Source organism: Pseudorca crassidens, chromosome 4 (assembly GCF_039906515.1).
Source record: "Pseudorca crassidens isolate mPseCra1 chromosome 4, mPseCra1.hap1, whole genome shotgun sequence".
Lineage (NCBI taxonomy): Eukaryota > Metazoa > Chordata > Mammalia > Artiodactyla > Delphinidae > Pseudorca > Pseudorca crassidens.
This window is the reverse complement of record NC_090299.1, coordinates 87,502,263-87,522,637: the sequence shown is the minus strand read 5'-3', so window position 1 is coordinate 87,522,637 and position 20,375 is coordinate 87,502,263.

Here is a 20,375-nt window from a genome sequence, read left to right as displayed (position 1 = left end):
ACGCTAACACTAAGCCGTCCCCTAACCCGTTGTCATACCCTCAACCCTACCCGAACCCGTTGTCGGCCCCGAAACTGGACCCTACCCCATACCCGTTCCCTTACCCTAATCCGAATTCATACACTACACTAACACAACACTACCATGTACCCTAACAGTACCCTAAAGCAAGCCTGATCCCGAACCCGTACCCTAATACGTCCCCTAACTGTAACCCTTCCCCTTCCCCGAACCATACCCTACTCCTAACCCGTACACTCACACTAACCCATCCCCTAACCCTTACCCTAACTTGGATCCTAATCTGTACCTTCAACCGTACCCATTCCCTAACCCACACACTAACACTAACCCGTAGCCTAAAACGTCCCCTCCACCCTACCCGAACCCGTTGTCGGCCCCGAAACTGGACCCTACCCCATACCCGTTCCCTAACCCAACACGTACCCTAACAGTACCCTAACCTGTCCCCTAAACCGAGCCCGATCCCTAACCCTCTAACCCTCTAACCCTAATCCACATCCTAACCCGTCCCCTAAGACGAAACCCTCCACTAACAAACACTGACCCTCACCGTAATCCGTTTTCGGACCCTAACGCTAACCAATAGACTTCATTACTACCCCAGACCCTAACCCGTACCCTAGCCCAAATCCCTTGTTGGACCCTAAACTGTCCACTGAACCGTCCCTGTTCCCTAATCCTAAGCAGAACCCTCAACCTTACGCTAACCCAGACACGAACACTCATCTGTACCCTAACACGTACCCGGACCCTAACAAGTACTCGAAGCCTAACTCGTTGTCGTACCCGTACCTGGACCCGAAACCTTACCTGTTCCTGAACCCTAAACCCACCCAAAAGCCCTTCCCCTAACTCGTACCCTAATCCTAATCTGTACACTGACCCGTACCCTAACCTGGACCCTGATCCTTGAACTACTCCTAACCTGTACCTGGACCCGAAACCATCTCTCTTCCCTAAGCAGAACCCTTCACCGACCGTACACTCACCCTCACACTAAGCCTTATCCGTAACCTGGACCGTAAGCCTGTCCCGTTGTCGTGCCCTACCTGCACCCTCCACGGTCCCCGCTCCCAGTCCTAAGGCGTCCGTCCCGTGACAGGTCCTCGAACCCCCCACCTCTGGCGCGCCCTGACCTGCACCCTCCACGGTCCCCCGACACGTCCTCGAACCCCCCACCTCTGGCGCGCCCTGACCTGCACCCTCACCCTCGCCCACACACTTACCCGAAGCCTTACGGTAACCCGTGCAGGAATCCGAACACGTACGCTAACGACACTCCCCCGTCCTGGTTTTTCCAGGCTCTTGATACTGCTTGCCAAATTGCAAAGCACCCATTTCTCCCCACTATTCTAATGTCCATGGAGGCAGGTGTTCGAAGAAGTAGAGTTAGTTTGTTTGGGTGCGTGTGTTTGCATGCATGAAAAGTAGACCGAGAAGTCCCTTCGTGGGATTCAGATGGACTCCACGTAAGTCTGGTGTCCAGGAGCCAAGGTCCCGTCGTACCAAACGGCTGCTTCAGTGTGTGAGTGTAGGCCTGTGGCTCTTCGAAAAGGGACAGTGGGCATAGAGTCCCTCAGGTGGCTCTCATATGCTTGAATTCTCCTGTGAGTGAGTTCCTAATGTGGAGCAATTGATCAAGTCAATGCTTCATTCCTACAGAGAGAGAATTCTGCAGTTCTCTTCCTCGACGAGCAGAAGATCAGAAAACCCTTTCTGTTTCCAACCAGATTCTGTGTGCAAAGTGCTCTGGGATCCAGCCTAGGACCTACCTGTACATAGAGATTCACGTCTGCACTGCTGCACAGGTAAGGGAAATCGCCTCCTGCTTTCAGGCGAGCCCTCCGGGCATTAGGATACAGTTTGGACATTTCTTCTTTAGCTTCAGTTGAAAGTGCACTCTGGTCAAACACCTGGAAGAGAACACGAGGCCCAAAGTGTTATTGCAATGTGTTCTTTGCATGTTCAGCCAAGGGCCGCCCCCCCGCCCACACCTTACGCTAACCCCTACTCTCATCCTATCCCGTACACTAACGCTAACACTAAGCCGTCCCCTAACCCGTTGTCATACCCTCAACCCTACCCGAACCCGTTGTCGGCCCCGAAACTGGACCCTACCCCATACCCGTTCCCTTACCCTAATCCGAATTCATACACTACACTAACACAACACTACCATGTACCCTAACAGTACCCTAAAGCAAGCCTGATCCCGAACCCGTACCCTAATACGTCCCCTAACTGTAACCCTTCCCCTTCCCCGAACCATACCCTACTCCTAACCCGTACACTCACACTAACCCATCCCCTAACCCTTACCCTAACTTGGATCCTAATCTGTACCTTCAACCGTACCCATTCCCTAACCCACACACTAACACTAACCCGTAGCCTAAAACGTCCCCTCCACCCTACCCGAACCCGTTGTCGGCCCCGAAACTGGACCCTACCCCATACCCGTTCCCTAACCCAACACGTACCCTAACAGTACCCTAACCTGTCCCCTAAACCGAGCCCGATCCCTAACCCTCTAACCCTCTAACCCTAATCCACATCCTAACCCGTCCCCTAAGACGAAACCCTCCACTAACAAACACTGACCCTCACCGTAATCCGTTTTCGGACCCTAACGCTAACCAATAGACTTCATTACTACCCCAGACCCTAACCCGTACCCTAGCCCAAATCCCTTGTTGGACCCTAAACTGTCCACTGAACCGTCCCTGTTCCCTAATCCTAAGCAGAACCCTCAACCTTACGCTAACCCAGACACGAACACTCATCTGTACCCTAACACGTACCCGGACCCTAACAAGTACTCGAAGCCTAACTCGTTGTCGTACCCGTACCTGGACCCGAAACCTTACCTGTTCCTGAACCCTAAACCCACCCAAAAGCCCTTCCCCTAACTCGTACCCTAATCCTAATCTGTACACTGACCCGTACCCTAACCTGGACCCTGATCCTTGAACTACTCCTAACCTGTACCTGGACCCGAAACCATCTCTCTTCCCTAAGCAGAACCCTTCACCGACCGTACACTCACCCTCACACTAAGCCTTATCCGTAACCTGGACCGTAAGCCTGTCCCGTTGTCGTGCCCTACCTGCACCCTCCACGGTCCCCGCTCCCAGTCCTAAGGCGTCCGTCCCGTGACAGGTCCTCGAACCCCCCACCTCTGGCGCGCCCTGACCTGCACCCTCCACGGTCCCCCGACACGTCCTCGAACCCCCCACCTCTGGCGCGCCCTGACCTGCACCCTCACCCTCGCCCACACACTTACCCGAAGCCTTACGGTAACCCGTGCAGGAATCCGAACACGTACGCTAACGACACTCCCCCGTCCTGGTTTTTCCAGGCTCTTGATACTGCTTGCCAAATTGCAAAGCACCCATTTCTCCCCACTATTCTAATGTCCATGGAGGCAGGTGTTCGAAGAAGTAGAGTTAGTTTGTTTGGGTGCGTGTGTTTGCATGCATGAAAAGTAGACCGAGAAGTCCCTTCGTGGGATTCAGATGGACTCCACGTAAGTCTGGTGTCCAGGAGCCAAGGTCCCGTCGTACCAAACGGCTGCTTCAGTGTGTGAGTGTAGGCCTGTGGCTCTTCGAAAAGGGACAGTGGGCATAGAGTCCCTCAGGTGGCTCTCATATGCTTGAATTCTCCTGTGAGTGAGTTCCTAATGTGGAGCAATTGATCAAGTCAATGCTTCATTCCTACAGAGAGAGAATTCTGCAGTTCTCTTCCTCGACGAGCAGAAGATCAGAAAACCCTTTCTGTTTCCAACCAGATTCTGTGTGCAAAGTGCTCTGGGATCCAGCCTAGGACCTACCTGTACATAGAGATTCACGTCTGCACTGCTGCACAGGTAAGGGAAATCGCCTCCTGCTTTCAGGCGAGCCCTCCGGGCATTAGGATACAGTTTGGACATTTCTTCTTTAGCTTCAGTTGAAAGTGCACTCTGGTCAAACACCTGGAAGAGAACACGAGGCCCAAAGTGTTATTGCAATGTGTTCTTTGCATGTTCAGCCAAGGGCCGCCCCCCCGCCCACACCTTACGCTAACCCCTACTCTCATCCTATCCCGTACACTAACGCTAACACTAAGCCGTCCCCTAACCCGTTGTCATACCCTCAACCCTACCCGAACCCGTTGTCGGCCCCGAAACTGGACCCTACCCCATACCCGTTCCCTTACCCTAATCCGAATTCATACACTACACTAACACAACACTACCATGTACCCTAACAGTACCCTAAAGCAAGCCTGATCCCGAACCCGTACCCTAATACGTCCCCTAACTGTAACCCTTCCCCTTCCCCGAACCATACCCTACTCCTAACCCGTACACTCACACTAACCCATCCCCTAACCCTTACCCTAACTTGGATCCTAATCTGTACCTTCAACCGTACCCATTCCCTAACCCACACACTAACACTAACCCGTAGCCTAAAACGTCCCCTCCACCCTACCCGAACCCGTTGTCGGCCCCGAAACTGGACCCTACCCCATACCCGTTCCCTAACCCAACACGTACCCTAACAGTACCCTAACCTGTCCCCTAAACCGAGCCCGATCCCTAACCCTCTAACCCTCTAACCCTAATCCACATCCTAACCCGTCCCCTAAGACGAAACCCTCCACTAACAAACACTGACCCTCACCGTAATCCGTTTTCGGACCCTAACGCTAACCAATAGACTTCATTACTACCCCAGACCCTAACCCGTACCCTAGCCCAAATCCCTTGTTGGACCCTAAACTGTCCACTGAACCGTCCCTGTTCCCTAATCCTAAGCAGAACCCTCAACCTTACGCTAACCCAGACACGAACACTCATCTGTACCCTAACACGTACCCGGACCCTAACAAGTACTCGAAGCCTAACTCGTTGTCGTACCCGTACCTGGACCCGAAACCTTACCTGTTCCTGAACCCTAAACCCACCCAAAAGCCCTTCCCCTAACTCGTACCCTAATCCTAATCTGTACACTGACCCGTACCCTAACCTGGACCCTGATCCTTGAACTACTCCTAACCTGTACCTGGACCCGAAACCATCTCTCTTCCCTAAGCAGAACCCTTCACCGACCGTACACTCACCCTCACACTAAGCCTTATCCGTAACCTGGACCGTAAGCCTGTCCCGTTGTCGTGCCCTACCTGCACCCTCCACGGTCCCCGCTCCCAGTCCTAAGGCGTCCGTCCCGTGACAGGTCCTCGAACCCCCCACCTCTGGCGCGCCCTGACCTGCACCCTCCACGGTCCCCCGACACGTCCTCGAACCCCCCACCTCTGGCGCGCCCTGACCTGCACCCTCACCCTCGCCCACACACTTACCCGAAGCCTTACGGTAACCCGTGCAGGAATCCGAACACGTACGCTAACGACACTCCCCCGTCCTGGTTTTTCCAGGCTCTTGATACTGCTTGCCAAATTGCAAAGCACCCATTTCTCCCCACTATTCTAATGTCCATGGAGGCAGGTGTTCGAAGAAGTAGAGTTAGTTTGTTTGGGTGCGTGTGTTTGCATGCATGAAAAGTAGACCGAGAAGTCCCTTCGTGGGATTCAGATGGACTCCACGTAAGTCTGGTGTCCAGGAGCCAAGGTCCCGTCGTACCAAACGGCTGCTTCAGTGTGTGAGTGTAGGCCTGTGGCTCTTCGAAAAGGGACAGTGGGCATAGAGTCCCTCAGGTGGCTCTCATATGCTTGAATTCTCCTGTGAGTGAGTTCCTAATGTGGAGCAATTGATCAAGTCAATGCTTCATTCCTACAGAGAGAGAATTCTGCAGTTCTCTTCCTCGACGAGCAGAAGATCAGAAAACCCTTTCCGTTTCCAACCAGATTCTGTGTGCAAAGTGCTCTGGGATCCAGCCTAGGACCTACCTGTACATAGAGATTCACGTCTGCACTGCTGCACAGGTAAGGGAAATCGCCTCCTGCTTTCAGGCGAGCCCTCCGGGCATTAGGATACAGTTTGGACATTTCTTCTTTAGCTTCAGTTGAAAGTGCACTCTGGTCAAACACCTGGAAGAGAACACGAGGCCCAAAGTGTTATTGCAATGTGTTCTTTGCATGTTCAGCCAAGGGCCGCCCCCCCGCCCACACCTTACGCTAACCCCTACTCTCATCCTATCCCGTACACTAACGCTAACACTAAGCCGTCCCCTAACCCGTTGTCATACCCTCAACCCTACCCGAACCCGTTGTCGGCCCCGAAACTGGACCCTACCCCATACCCGTTCCCTTACCCTAATCCGAATTCATACACTACACTAACACAACACTACCATGTACCCTAACAGTACCCTAAAGCAAGCCTGATCCCGAACCCGTACCCTAATACGTCCCCTAACTGTAACCCTTCCCCTTCCCCGAACCATACCCTACTCCTAACCCGTACACTCACACTAACCCATCCCCTAACCCTTACCCTAACTTGGATCCTAATCTGTACCTTCAACCGTACCCATTCCCTAACCCACACACTAACACTAACCCGTAGCCTAAAACGTCCCCTCCACCCTACCCGAACCCGTTGTCGGCCCCGAAACTGGACCCTACCCCATACCCGTTCCCTAACCCAACACGTACCCTAACAGTACCCTAACCTGTCCCCTAAACCGAGCCCGATCCCTAACCCTCTAACCCTCTAACCCTAATCCACATCCTAACCCGTCCCCTAAGACGAAACCCTCCACTAACAAACACTGACCCTCACCGTAATCCGTTTTCGGACCCTAACGCTAACCAATAGACTTCATTACTACCCCAGACCCTAACCCGTACCCTAGCCCAAATCCCTTGTTGGACCCTAAACTGTCCACTGAACCGTCCCTGTTCCCTAATCCTAAGCAGAACCCTCAACCTTACGCTAACCCAGACACGAACACTCATCTGTACCCTAACACGTACCCGGACCCTAACAAGTACTCGAAGCCTAACTCGTTGTCGTACCCGTACCTGGACCCGAAACCTTACCTGTTCCTGAACCCTAAACCCACCCAAAAGCCCTTCCCCTAACTCGTACCCTAATCCTAATCTGTACACTGACCCGTACCCTAACCTGGACCCTGATCCTTGAACTACTCCTAACCTGTACCTGGACCCGAAACCATCTCTCTTCCCTAAGCAGAACCCTTCACCGACCGTACACTCACCCTCACACTAAGCCTTATCCGTAACCTGGACCGTAAGCCTGTCCCGTTGTCGTGCCCTACCTGCACCCTCCACGGTCCCCGCTCCCAGTCCTAAGGCGTCCGTCCCGTGACAGGTCCTCGAACCCCCCACCTCTGGCGCGCCCTGACCTGCACCCTCCACGGTCCCCCGACACGTCCTCGAACCCCCCACCTCTGGCGCGCCCTGACCTGCACCCTCACCCTCGCCCACACACTTACCCGAAGCCTTACGGTAACCCGTGCAGGAATCCGAACACGTACGCTAACGACACTCCCCCGTCCTGGTTTTTCCAGGCTCTTGATACTGCTTGCCAAATTGCAAAGCACCCATTTCTCCCCACTATTCTAATGTCCATGGAGGCAGGTGTTCGAAGAAGTAGAGTTAGTTTGTTTGGGTGCGTGTGTTTGCATGCATGAAAAGTAGACCGAGAAGTCCCTTCGTGGGATTCAGATGGACTCCACGTAAGTCTGGTGTCCAGGAGCCAAGGTCCCGTCGTACCAAACGGCTGCTTCAGTGTGTGAGTGTAGGCCTGTGGCTCTTCGAAAAGGGACAGTGGGCATAGAGTCCCTCAGGTGGCTCTCATATGCTTGAATTCTCCTGTGAGTGAGTTCCTAATGTGGAGCAATTGATCAAGTCAATGCTTCATTCCTACAGAGAGAGAATTCTGCAGTTCTCTTCCTCGACGAGCAGAAGATCAGAAAACCCTTTCTGTTTCCAACCAGATTCTGTGTGCAAAGTGCTCTGGGATCCAGCCTAGGACCTACCTGTACATAGAGATTCACGTCTGCACTGCTGCACAGGTAAGGGAAATCGCCTCCTGCTTTCAGGCGAGCCCTCCGGGCATTAGGATACAGTTTGGACATTTCTTCTTTAGCTTCAGTTGAAAGTGCACTCTGGTCAAACACCTGGAAGAGAACACGAGGCCCAAAGTGTTATTGCAATGTGTTCTTTGCATGTTCAGCCAAGGGCCGCCCCCCCGCCCACACCTTACGCTAACCCCTACTCTCATCCTATCCCGTACACTAACGCTAACACTAAGCCGTCCCCTAACCCGTTGTCATACCCTCAACCCTACCCGAACCCGTTGTCGGCCCCGAAACTGGACCCTACCCCATACCCGTTCCCTTACCCTAATCCGAATTCATACACTACACTAACACAACACTACCATGTACCCTAACAGTACCCTAAAGCAAGCCTGATCCCGAACCCGTACCCTAATACGTCCCCTAACTGTAACCCTTCCCCTTCCCCGAACCATACCCTACTCCTAACCCGTACACTCACACTAACCCATCCCCTAACCCTTACCCTAACTTGGATCCTAATCTGTACCTTCAACCGTACCCATTCCCTAACCCACACACTAACACTAACCCGTAGCCTAAAACGTCCCCTCCACCCTACCCGAACCCGTTGTCGGCCCCGAAACTGGACCCTACCCCATACCCGTTCCCTAACCCAACACGTACCCTAACAGTACCCTAACCTGTCCCCTAAACCGAGCCCGATCCCTAACCCTCTAACCCTCTAACCCTAATCCACATCCTAACCCGTCCCCTAAGACGAAACCCTCCACTAACAAACACTGACCCTCACCGTAATCCGTTTTCGGACCCTAACGCTAACCAATAGACTTCATTACTACCCCAGACCCTAACCCGTACCCTAGCCCAAATCCCTTGTTGGACCCTAAACTGTCCACTGAACCGTCCCTGTTCCCTAATCCTAAGCAGAACCCTCAACCTTACGCTAACCCAGACACGAACACTCATCTGTACCCTAACACGTACCCGGACCCTAACAAGTACTCGAAGCCTAACTCGTTGTCGTACCCGTACCTGGACCCGAAACCTTACCTGTTCCTGAACCCTAAACCCACCCAAAAGCCCTTCCCCTAACTCGTACCCTAATCCTAATCTGTACACTGACCCGTACCCTAACCTGGACCCTGATCCTTGAACTACTCCTAACCTGTACCTGGACCCGAAACCATCTCTCTTCCCTAAGCAGAACCCTTCACCGACCGTACACTCACCCTCACACTAAGCCTTATCCGTAACCTGGACCGTAAGCCTGTCCCGTTGTCGTGCCCTACCTGCACCCTCCACGGTCCCCGCTCCCAGTCCTAAGGCGTCCGTCCCGTGACAGGTCCTCGAACCCCCCACCTCTGGCGCGCCCTGACCTGCACCCTCCACGGTCCCCCGACACGTCCTCGAACCCCCCACCTCTGGCGCGCCCTGACCTGCACCCTCACCCTCGCCCACACACTTACCCGAAGCCTTACGGTAACCCGTGCAGGAATCCGAACACGTACGCTAACGACACTCCCCCGTCCTGGTTTTTCCAGGCTCTTGATACTGCTTGCCAAATTGCAAAGCACCCATTTCTCCCCACTATTCTAATGTCCATGGAGGCAGGTGTTCGAAGAAGTAGAGTTAGTTTGTTTGGGTGCGTGTGTTTGCATGCATGAAAAGTAGACCGAGAAGTCCCTTCGTGGGATTCAGATGGACTCCACGTAAGTCTGGTGTCCAGGAGCCAAGGTCCCGTCGTACCAAACGGCTGCTTCAGTGTGTGAGTGTAGGCCTGTGGCTCTTCGAAAAGGGACAGTGGGCATAGAGTCCCTCAGGTGGCTCTCATATGCTTGAATTCTCCTGTGAGTGAGTTCCTAATGTGGAGCAATTGATCAAGTCAATGCTTCATTCCTACAGAGAGAGAATTCTGCAGTTCTCTTCCTCGACGAGCAGAAGATCAGAAAACCCTTTCTGTTTCCAACCAGATTCTGTGTGCAAAGTGCTCTGGGATCCAGCCTAGGACCTACCTGTACATAGAGATTCACGTCTGCACTGCTGCACAGGTAAGGGAAATCGCCTCCTGCTTTCAGGCGAGCCCTCCGGGCATTAGGATACAGTTTGGACATTTCTTCTTTAGCTTCAGTTGAAAGTGCACTCTGGTCAAACACCTGGAAGAGAACACGAGGCCCAAAGTGTTATTGCAATGTGTTCTTTGCATGTTCAGCCAAGGGCCGCCCCCCCGCCCACACCTTACGCTAACCCCTACTCTCATCCTATCCCGTACACTAACGCTAACACTAAGCCGTCCCCTAACCCGTTGTCATACCCTCAACCCTACCCGAACCCGTTGTCGGCCCCGAAACTGGACCCTACCCCATACCCGTTCCCTTACCCTAATCCGAATTCATACACTACACTAACACAACACTACCATGTACCCTAACAGTACCCTAAAGCAAGCCTGATCCCGAACCCGTACCCTAATACGTCCCCTAACTGTAACCCTTCCCCTTCCCCGAACCATACCCTACTCCTAACCCGTACACTCACACTAACCCATCCCCTAACCCTTACCCTAACTTGGATCCTAATCTGTACCTTCAACCGTACCCATTCCCTAACCCACACACTAACACTAACCCGTAGCCTAAAACGTCCCCTCCACCCTACCCGAACCCGTTGTCGGCCCCGAAACTGGACCCTACCCCATACCCGTTCCCTAACCCAACACGTACCCTAACAGTACCCTAACCTGTCCCCTAAACCGAGCCCGATCCCTAACCCTCTAACCCTCTAACCCTAATCCACATCCTAACCCGTCCCCTAAGACGAAACCCTCCACTAACAAACACTGACCCTCACCGTAATCCGTTTTCGGACCCTAACGCTAACCAATAGACTTCATTACTACCCCAGACCCTAACCCGTACCCTAGCCCAAATCCCTTGTTGGACCCTAAACTGTCCACTGAACCGTCCCTGTTCCCTAATCCTAAGCAGAACCCTCAACCTTACGCTAACCCAGACACGAACACTCATCTGTACCCTAACACGTACCCGGACCCTAACAAGTACTCGAAGCCTAACTCGTTGTCGTACCCGTACCTGGACCCGAAACCTTACCTGTTCCTGAACCCTAAACCCACCCAAAAGCCCTTCCCCTAACTCGTACCCTAATCCTAATCTGTACACTGACCCGTACCCTAACCTGGACCCTGATCCTTGAACTACTCCTAACCTGTACCTGGACCCGAAACCATCTCTCTTCCCTAAGCAGAACCCTTCACCGACCGTACACTCACCCTCACACTAAGCCTTATCCGTAACCTGGACCGTAAGCCTGTCCCGTTGTCGTGCCCTACCTGCACCCTCCACGGTCCCCGCTCCCAGTCCTAAGGCGTCCGTCCCGTGACAGGTCCTCGAACCCCCCACCTCTGGCGCGCCCTGACCTGCACCCTCCACGGTCCCCCGACACGTCCTCGAACCCCCCACCTCTGGCGCGCCCTGACCTGCACCCTCACCCTCGCCCACACACTTACCCGAAGCCTTACGGTAACCCGTGCAGGAATCCGAACACGTACGCTAACGACACTCCCCCGTCCTGGTTTTTCCAGGCTCTTGATACTGCTTGCCAAATTGCAAAGCACCCATTTCTCCCCACTATTCTAATGTCCATGGAGGCAGGTGTTCGAAGAAGTAGAGTTAGTTTGTTTGGGTGCGTGTGTTTGCATGCATGAAAAGTAGACCGAGAAGTCCCTTCGTGGGATTCAGATGGACTCCACGTAAGTCTGGTGTCCAGGAGCCAAGGTCCCGTCGTACCAAACGGCTGCTTCAGTGTGTGAGTGTAGGCCTGTGGCTCTTCGAAAAGGGACAGTGGGCATAGAGTCCCTCAGGTGGCTCTCATATGCTTGAATTCTCCTGTGAGTGAGTTCCTAATGTGGAGCAATTGATCAAGTCAATGCTTCATTCCTACAGAGAGAGAATTCTGCAGTTCTCTTCCTCGACGAGCAGAAGATCAGAAAACCCTTTCTGTTTCCAACCAGATTCTGTGTGCAAAGTGCTCTGGGATCCAGCCTAGGACCTACCTGTACATAGAGATTCACGTCTGCACTGCTGCACAGGTAAGGGAAATCGCCTCCTGCTTTCAGGCGAGCCCTCCGGGCATTAGGATACAGTTTGGACATTTCTTCTTTAGCTTCAGTTGAAAGTGCACTCTGGTCAAACACCTGGAAGAGAACACGAGGCCCAAAGTGTTATTGCAATGTGTTCTTTGCATGTTCAGCCAAGGGCCGCCCCCCCGCCCACACCTTACGCTAACCCCTACTCTCATCCTATCCCGTACACTAACGCTAACACTAAGCCGTCCCCTAACCCGTTGTCATACCCTCAACCCTACCCGAACCCGTTGTCGGCCCCGAAACTGGACCCTACCCCATACCCGTTCCCTTACCCTAATCCGAATTCATACACTACACTAACACAACACTACCATGTACCCTAACAGTACCCTAAAGCAAGCCTGATCCCGAACCCGTACCCTAATACGTCCCCTAACTGTAACCCTTCCCCTTCCCCGAACCATACCCTACTCCTAACCCGTACACTCACACTAACCCATCCCCTAACCCTTACCCTAACTTGGATCCTAATCTGTACCTTCAACCGTACCCATTCCCTAACCCACACACTAACACTAACCCGTAGCCTAAAACGTCCCCTCCACCCTACCCGAACCCGTTGTCGGCCCCGAAACTGGACCCTACCCCATACCCGTTCCCTAACCCAACACGTACCCTAACAGTACCCTAACCTGTCCCCTAAACCGAGCCCGATCCCTAACCCTCTAACCCTCTAACCCTAATCCACATCCTAACCCGTCCCCTAAGACGAAACCCTCCACTAACAAACACTGACCCTCACCGTAATCCGTTTTCGGACCCTAACGCTAACCAATAGACTTCATTTCTACCCCAGACCCTAACCCGTACCCTAGCCCAAATCCCTTGTTGGACCCTAAACTGTCCACTGAACCGTCCCTGTTCCCTAATCCTAAGCAGAACCCTCAACCTTACGCTAACCCAGACACGAACACTCATCTGTACCCTAACACGTACCCGGACCCTAACAAGTACTCGAAGCCTAACTCGTTGTCGTACCCGTACCTGGACCCGAAACCTTACCTGTTCCTGAACCCTAAACCCACCCAAAAGCCCTTCCCCTAACTCGTACCCTAATCCTAATCTGTACACTGACCCGTACCCTAACCTGGACCCTGATCCTTGAACTACTCCTAACCTGTACCTGGACCCGAAACCATCTCTCTTCCCTAAGCAGAACCCTTCACCGACCGTACACTCACCCTCACACTAAGCCTTATCCGTAACCTGGACCGTAAGCCTGTCCCGTTGTCGTGCCCTACCTGCACCCTCCACGGTCCCCGCTCCCAGTCCTAAGGCGTCCGTCCCGTGACAGGTCCTCGAACCCCCCACCTCTGGCGCGCCCTGACCTGCACCCTCCACGGTCCCCCGACACGTCCTCGAACCCCCCACCTCTGGCGCGCCCTGACCTGCACCCTCACCCTCGCCCACACACTTACCCGAAGCCTTACGGTAACCCGTGCAGGAATCCGAACACGTACGCTAACGACACTCCCCCGTCCTGGTTTTTCCAGGCTCTTGATACTGCTTGCCAAATTGCAAAGCACCCATTTCTCCCCACTATTCTAATGTCCATGGAGGCAGGTGTTCGAAGAAGTAGAGTTAGTTTGTTTGGGTGCGTGTGTTTGCATGCATGAAAAGTAGACCGAGAAGTCCCTTCGTGGGATTCAGATGGACTCCACGTAAGTCTGGTGTCCAGGAGCCAAGGTCCCGTCGTACCAAACGGCTGCTTCAGTGTGTGAGTGTAGGCCTGTGGCTCTTCGAAAAGGGACAGTGGGCATAGAGTCCCTCAGGTGGCTCTCATATGCTTGAATTCTCCTGTGAGTGAGTTCCTAATGTGGAGCAATTGATCAAGTCAATGCTTCATTCCTACAGAGAGAGAATTCTGCAGTTCTCTTCCTCGACGAGCAGAAGATCAGAAAACCCTTTCTGTTTCCAACCAGATTCTGTGTGCAAAGTGCTCTGGGATCCAGCCTAGGACCTACCTGTACATAGAGATTCACGTCTGCACTGCTGCACAGGTAAGGGAAATCGCCTCCTGCTTTCAGGCGAGCCCTCCGGGCATTAGGATACAGTTTGGACATTTCTTCTTTAGCTTCAGTTGAAAGTGCACTCTGGTCAAACACCTGGAAGAGAACACGAGGCCCAAAGTGTTATTGCAATGTGTTCTTTGCATGTTCAGCCAAGGGCCGCCCCCCCGCCCACACCTTACGCTAACCCCTACTCTCATCCTATCCCGTACACTAACGCTAACACTAAGCCGTCCCCTAACCCGTTGTCATACCCTCAACCCTACCCGAACCCGTTGTCGGCCCCGAAACTGGACCCTACCCCATACCCGTTCCCTTACCCTAATCCGAATTCATACACTACACTAACACAACACTACCATGTACCCTAACAGTACCCTAAAGCAAGCCTGATCCCGAACCCGTACCCTAATACGTCCCCTAACTGTAACCCTTCCCCTTCCCCGAACCATACCCTACTCCTAACCCGTACACTCACACTAACCCATCCCCTAACCCTTACCCTAACTTGGATCCTAATCTGTACCTTCAACCGTACCCATTCCCTAACCCACACACTAACACTAACCCGTAGCCTAAAACGTCCCCTCCACCCTACCCGAACCCGTTGTCGGCCCCGAAACTGGACCCTACCCCATACCCGTTCCCTAACCCAACACGTACCCTAACAGTACCCTAACCTGTCCCCTAAACCGAGCCCGATCCCTAACCCTCTAACCCTCTAACCCTAATCCACATCCTAACCCGTCCCCTAAGACGAAACCCTCCACTAACAAACACTGACCCTCACCGTAATCCGTTTTCGGACCCTAACGCTAACCAATAGACTTCATTACTACCCCAGACCCTAACCCGTACCCTAGCCCAAATCCCTTGTTGGACCCTAAACTGTCCACTGAACCGTCCCTGTTCCCTAATCCTAAGCAGAACCCTCAACCTTACGCTAACCCAGACACGAACACTCATCTGTACCCTAACACGTACCCGGACCCTAACAAGTACTCGAAGCCTAACTCGTTGTCGTACCCGTACCTGGACCCGAAACCTTACCTGTTCCTGAACCCTAAACCCACCCAAAAGCCCTTCCCCTAACTCGTACCCTAATCCTAATCTGTACACTGACCCGTACCCTAACCTGGACCCTGATCCTTGAACTACTCCTAACCTGTACCTGGACCCGAAACCATCTCTCTTCCCTAAGCAGAACCCTTCACCGACCGTACACTCACCCTCACACTAAGCCTTATCCGTAACCTGGACCGTAAGCCTGTCCCGTTGTCGTGCCCTACCTGCACCCTCCACGGTCCCCGCTCCCAGTCCTAAGGCGTCCGTCCCGTGACAGGTCCTCGAACCCCCCACCTCTGGCGCGCCCTGACCTGCACCCTCCACGGTCCCCCGACACGTCCTCGAACCCCCCACCTCTGGCGCGCCCTGACCTGCACCCTCACCCTCGCCCACACACTTACCCGAAGCCTTACGGTAACCCGTGCAGGAATCCGAACACGTACGCTAACGACACTCCCCCGTCCTGGTTTTTCCAGGCTCTTGATACTGCTTGCCAAATTGCAAAGCACCCATTTCTCCCCACTATTCTAATGTCCATGGAGGCAGGTGTTCGAAGAAGTAGAGTTAGTTTGTTTGGGTGCGTGTGTTTGCATGCATGAAAAGTAGACCGAGAAGTCCCTTCGTGGGATTCAGATGGACTCCACGTAAGTCTGGTGTCCAGGAGCCAAGGTCCCGTCGTACCAAACGGCTGCTTCAGTGTGTGAGTGTAGGCCTGTGGCTCTTCGAAAAGGGACAGTGGGCATAGAGTCCCTCAGGTGGCTCTCATATGCTTGAATTCTCCTGTGAGTGAGTTCCTAATGTGGAGCAATTGATCAAGTCAATGCTTCATTCCTACAGAGAGAGAATTCTGCAGTTCTCTTCCTCGACGAGCAGAAGATCAGAAAACCCTTTCTGTTTCCAACCAGATTCTGTGTGCAAAGTGCTCTGGGATCCAGCCTAGGACCTACCTGTACATAGAGATTCACGTCTGCACTGCTGCACAGGTAAGGGAAATCGCCTCCTGCTTTCAGGCGAGCCCTCCGGGCATTAGGATACAGTTTGGACATTTCTTCTTTAGCTTCAGTTGAAAGTGCACTCTGGTCAAACACCTGGAAGAGAACACGAGGCCCAAAGTGTTATTGCAATGTGTTCTTTGCATGTTCAGCCAAGGGCCGCCCCCCCGCCCACACCTTACGCTAACCCCTACTCTCATCCTATCCCGTACACTAACGCTAACACTAAGCCGTCCCCTAACCCGTTGTCATACCCTCAACCCTACCCGAACCCGTTGTCGGCCCCGAAACTGGACCCTACCCCATACCCGTTCCCTTACCCTAATCCGAATTCATACACTACACTAACACAACACTACCATGTACCCTAACAGTACCCTAAAGCAAGCCTGATCCCGAACCCGTACCCTAATACGTCCCCTAACTGTAACCCTTCCCCTTCCCCGAACCATACCCTACTCCTAACCCGTACACTCACACTAACCCATCCCCTAACCCTTACCCTAACTTGGATCCTAATCTGTACCTTCAACCGTACCCATTCCCTAACCCACACACTAACACTAACCCGTAGCCTAAAACGTCCCCTCCACCCTACCCGAACCCGTTGTCGGCCCCGAAACTGGACCCTACCCCATACCCGTTCCCTAACCCAACACGTACCCTAACAGTACCCTAACCTGTCCCCTAAACCGAGCCCGATCCCTAACCCTCTAACCCTCTAACCCTAATCCACATCCTAACCCGTCCCCTAAGACGAAACCCTCCACTAACAAACACTGACCCTCACCGTAATCCGTTTTCGGACCCTAACGCTAACCAATAGACTTCATTACTACCCCAGACCCTAACCCGTACCCTAGCCCAAATCCCTTGTTGGACCCTAAACTGTCCACTGAACCGTCCCTGTTCCCTAATCCTAAGCAGAACCCTCAACCTTACGCTAACCCAGACACGAACACTCATCTGTACCCTAACACGTACCCGGACCCTAACAAGTACTCGAAGCCTAACTCGTTGTCGTACCCGTACCTGGACCCGAAACCTTACCTGTTCCTGAACCCTAAACCCACCCAAAAGCCCTTCCCCTAACTCGTACCCTAATCCTAATCTGTACACTGACCCGTACCCTAACCTGGACCCTGATCCTTGAACTACTCCTAACCTGTACCTGGACCCGAAACCATCTCTCTTCCCTAAGCAGAACCCTTCACCGACCGTACACTCACCCTCACACTAAGCCTTATCCGTAACCTGGACCGTAAGCCTGTCCCGTTGTCGTGCCCTACCTGCACCCTCCACGGTCCCCGCTCCCAGTCCTAAGGCGTCCGTCCCGTGACAGGTCCTCGAACCCCCCACCTCTGGCGCGCCCTGACCTGCACCCTCCACGGTCCCCCGACACGTCCTCGAACCCCCCACCTCTGGCGCGCCCTGACCTGCACCCTCACCCTCGCCCACACACTTACCCGAAGCCTTACGGTAACCCGTGCAGGAATCCGAACACGTACGCTAACGACACTCCCCCGTCCTGGTTTTTCCAGGCTCTTGATACTGCTTGCCAAATTGCAAAGCACCCATTTCTCCCCACTATTCTAATGTCCATGGAGGCAGGTGTTCGAAGAAGTAGAGTTAGTTTGTTTGGGTGCGTGTGTTTGCATGCATGAAAAGTAGACCGAGAAGTCCCTTCGTGGGATTCAGATGGACTCCACGTAAGTCTGGTGTCCAGGAGCCAAGGTCCCGTCGTACCAAACGGCTGCTTCAGTGTGTGAGTGTAGGCCTGTGGCTCTTCGAAAAGGGACAGTGGGCATAGAGTCCCTCAGGTGGCTCTCATATGCTTGAATTCTCCTGTGAGTGAGTTCCTAATGTGGAGCAATTGATCAAGTCAATGCTTCATTCCTACAGAGAGAGAATTCTGCAGTTCTCTTCCTCGACGAGCAGAAGATCAGAAAACCCTTTCCGTTTCCAACCAGATTCTGTGTGCAAAGTGCTCTGGGATCCAGCCTAGGACCTACCTGTACATAGAGATTCACGTCTGCACTGCTGCACAGGTAAGGGAAATCGCCTCCTGCTTTCAGGCGAGCCCTCCGGGCATTAGGATACAGTTTGGACATTTCTTCTTTAGCTTCAGTTGAAAGTGCACTCTGGTCAAACACCTGGAAGAGAACACGAGGCCCAAAGTGTTATTGCAATGTGTTCTTTGCATGTTCAGCCAAGGGCCGCCCCCCCGCCCACACCTTACGCTAACCCCTACTCTCATCCTATCCCGTACACTAACGCTAACACTAAGCCGTCCCCTAACCCGTTGTCATACCCTCAACCCTACCCGAACCCGTTGTCGGCCCCGAAACTGGACCCTACCCCATACCCGTTCCCTTACCCTAATCCGAATTCATACACTACACTAACACAACACTACCATGTACCCTAACAGTACCCTAAAGCAAGCCTGATCCCGAACCCGTACCCTAATACGTCCCCTAACTGTAACCCTTCCCCTTCCCCGAACCATACCCTACTCCTAACCCGTACACTCACACTAACCCATCCCCTAACCCTTACCCTAACTTGGATCCTAATCTGTACCTTCAACCGTACCCATTCCCTAACCCACACACTAACACTAACCCGTAGCCTAAAACGTCCCCTCCACCCTACCCGAACCCGTTGTCGGCCCCGAAACTGGACCCTACCCCATACCCGTTCCCTAACCCAACACGTACCCTAACAGTACCCTAACCTGTCCCCTAAACCGAGCCCGATCCCTAACCCTCTAACCCTCTAACCCTAATCCACATCCTAACCCGTCCCCTAAGACGAAACCCTCCACTAACAAACACTGACCCTCACCGTAATCCGTTTTCGGACCCTAACGCTAACCAATAGACTTCATTACTACCCCAGACCCTAACCCGTACCCTAGCCCAAATCCCTTGTTGGACCCTAAACTGTCCACTGAACCGTCCCTGTTCCCTAATCCTAAGCAGAACCCTCAACCTTACGCTAACCCAGACACGAACACTCATCTGTACCCTAACACGTACCCGGACCCTAACAAGTACTCGAAGCCTAACTCGTTGTCGTACCCGTACCTGGACCCGAAACCTTACCTGTTCCTGAACCCTAAACCCACCCAAAAGCCCTTCCCCTAACTCGTACCCTAATCCTAATCTGTACACTGACCCGTACCCTAACCTGGACCCTGATCCTTGAACTACTCCTAACCTGTACCTGGACCCGAAACCATCTCTCTTCCCTAAGCAGAACCCTTCACCGACCGTACACTCACCCTCACACTAAGCCTTATCCGTAACCTGGACCGTAAGCCTGTCCCGTTGTCGTGCCCTACCTGCACCCTCCACGGTCCCCGCTCCCAGTCCTAAGGCGTCCGTCCCGTGACAGGTCCTCGAACCCCCCACCTCTGGCGCGCCCTGACCTGCACCCTCCACGGTCCCCCGACACGTCCTCGAACCCCCCACCTCTGGCGCGCCCTGACCTGCACCCTCACCCTCGCCCACACACTTACCCGAAGCCTTACGGTAACCCGTGCAGGAATCCGAACACGTACGCTAACGACACTCCCCCGTCCTGGTTTTTCCAGGCTCTTGATACTGCTTGCCAAATTGCAAAGCACCCATTTCTCCCCACTATTCTAATGTCCATGGAGGCAGGTGTTCGAAGAAGTAGAGTTAGTTTGTTTGGGTGCGTGTGTTTGCATGCATGAAAAGTAGACCGAGAAGTCCCTTCGTGGGATTCAGATGGACTCCACGTAAGTCTGGTGTCCAGGAGCCAAGGTCCCGTCGTACCAAACGGCTGCTTCAGTGTGTGAGTGTAGGCCTGTGGCTCTTCGAAAAGGGACAGTGGGCATAGAGTCCCTCAGGTGGCTCTCATATGCTTGAATTCTCCTGTGAGTGAGTTCCTAATGTGGAGCAATTGATCAAGTCAATGCTTCATTCCTACAGAGAGAGAATTCTGCAGTTCTCTTCCTCGACGAGCAGAAGATCAGAAAACCCTTTCCGTTTCCAACCAGATTCTGTGTGCAAAGTGCTCTGGGATCCAGCCTAGGACCTACCTGTACATAGAGATTCACGTCTGCACTGCTGCACAGGTAAGGGAAATCGCCTCCTGCTTTCAGGCG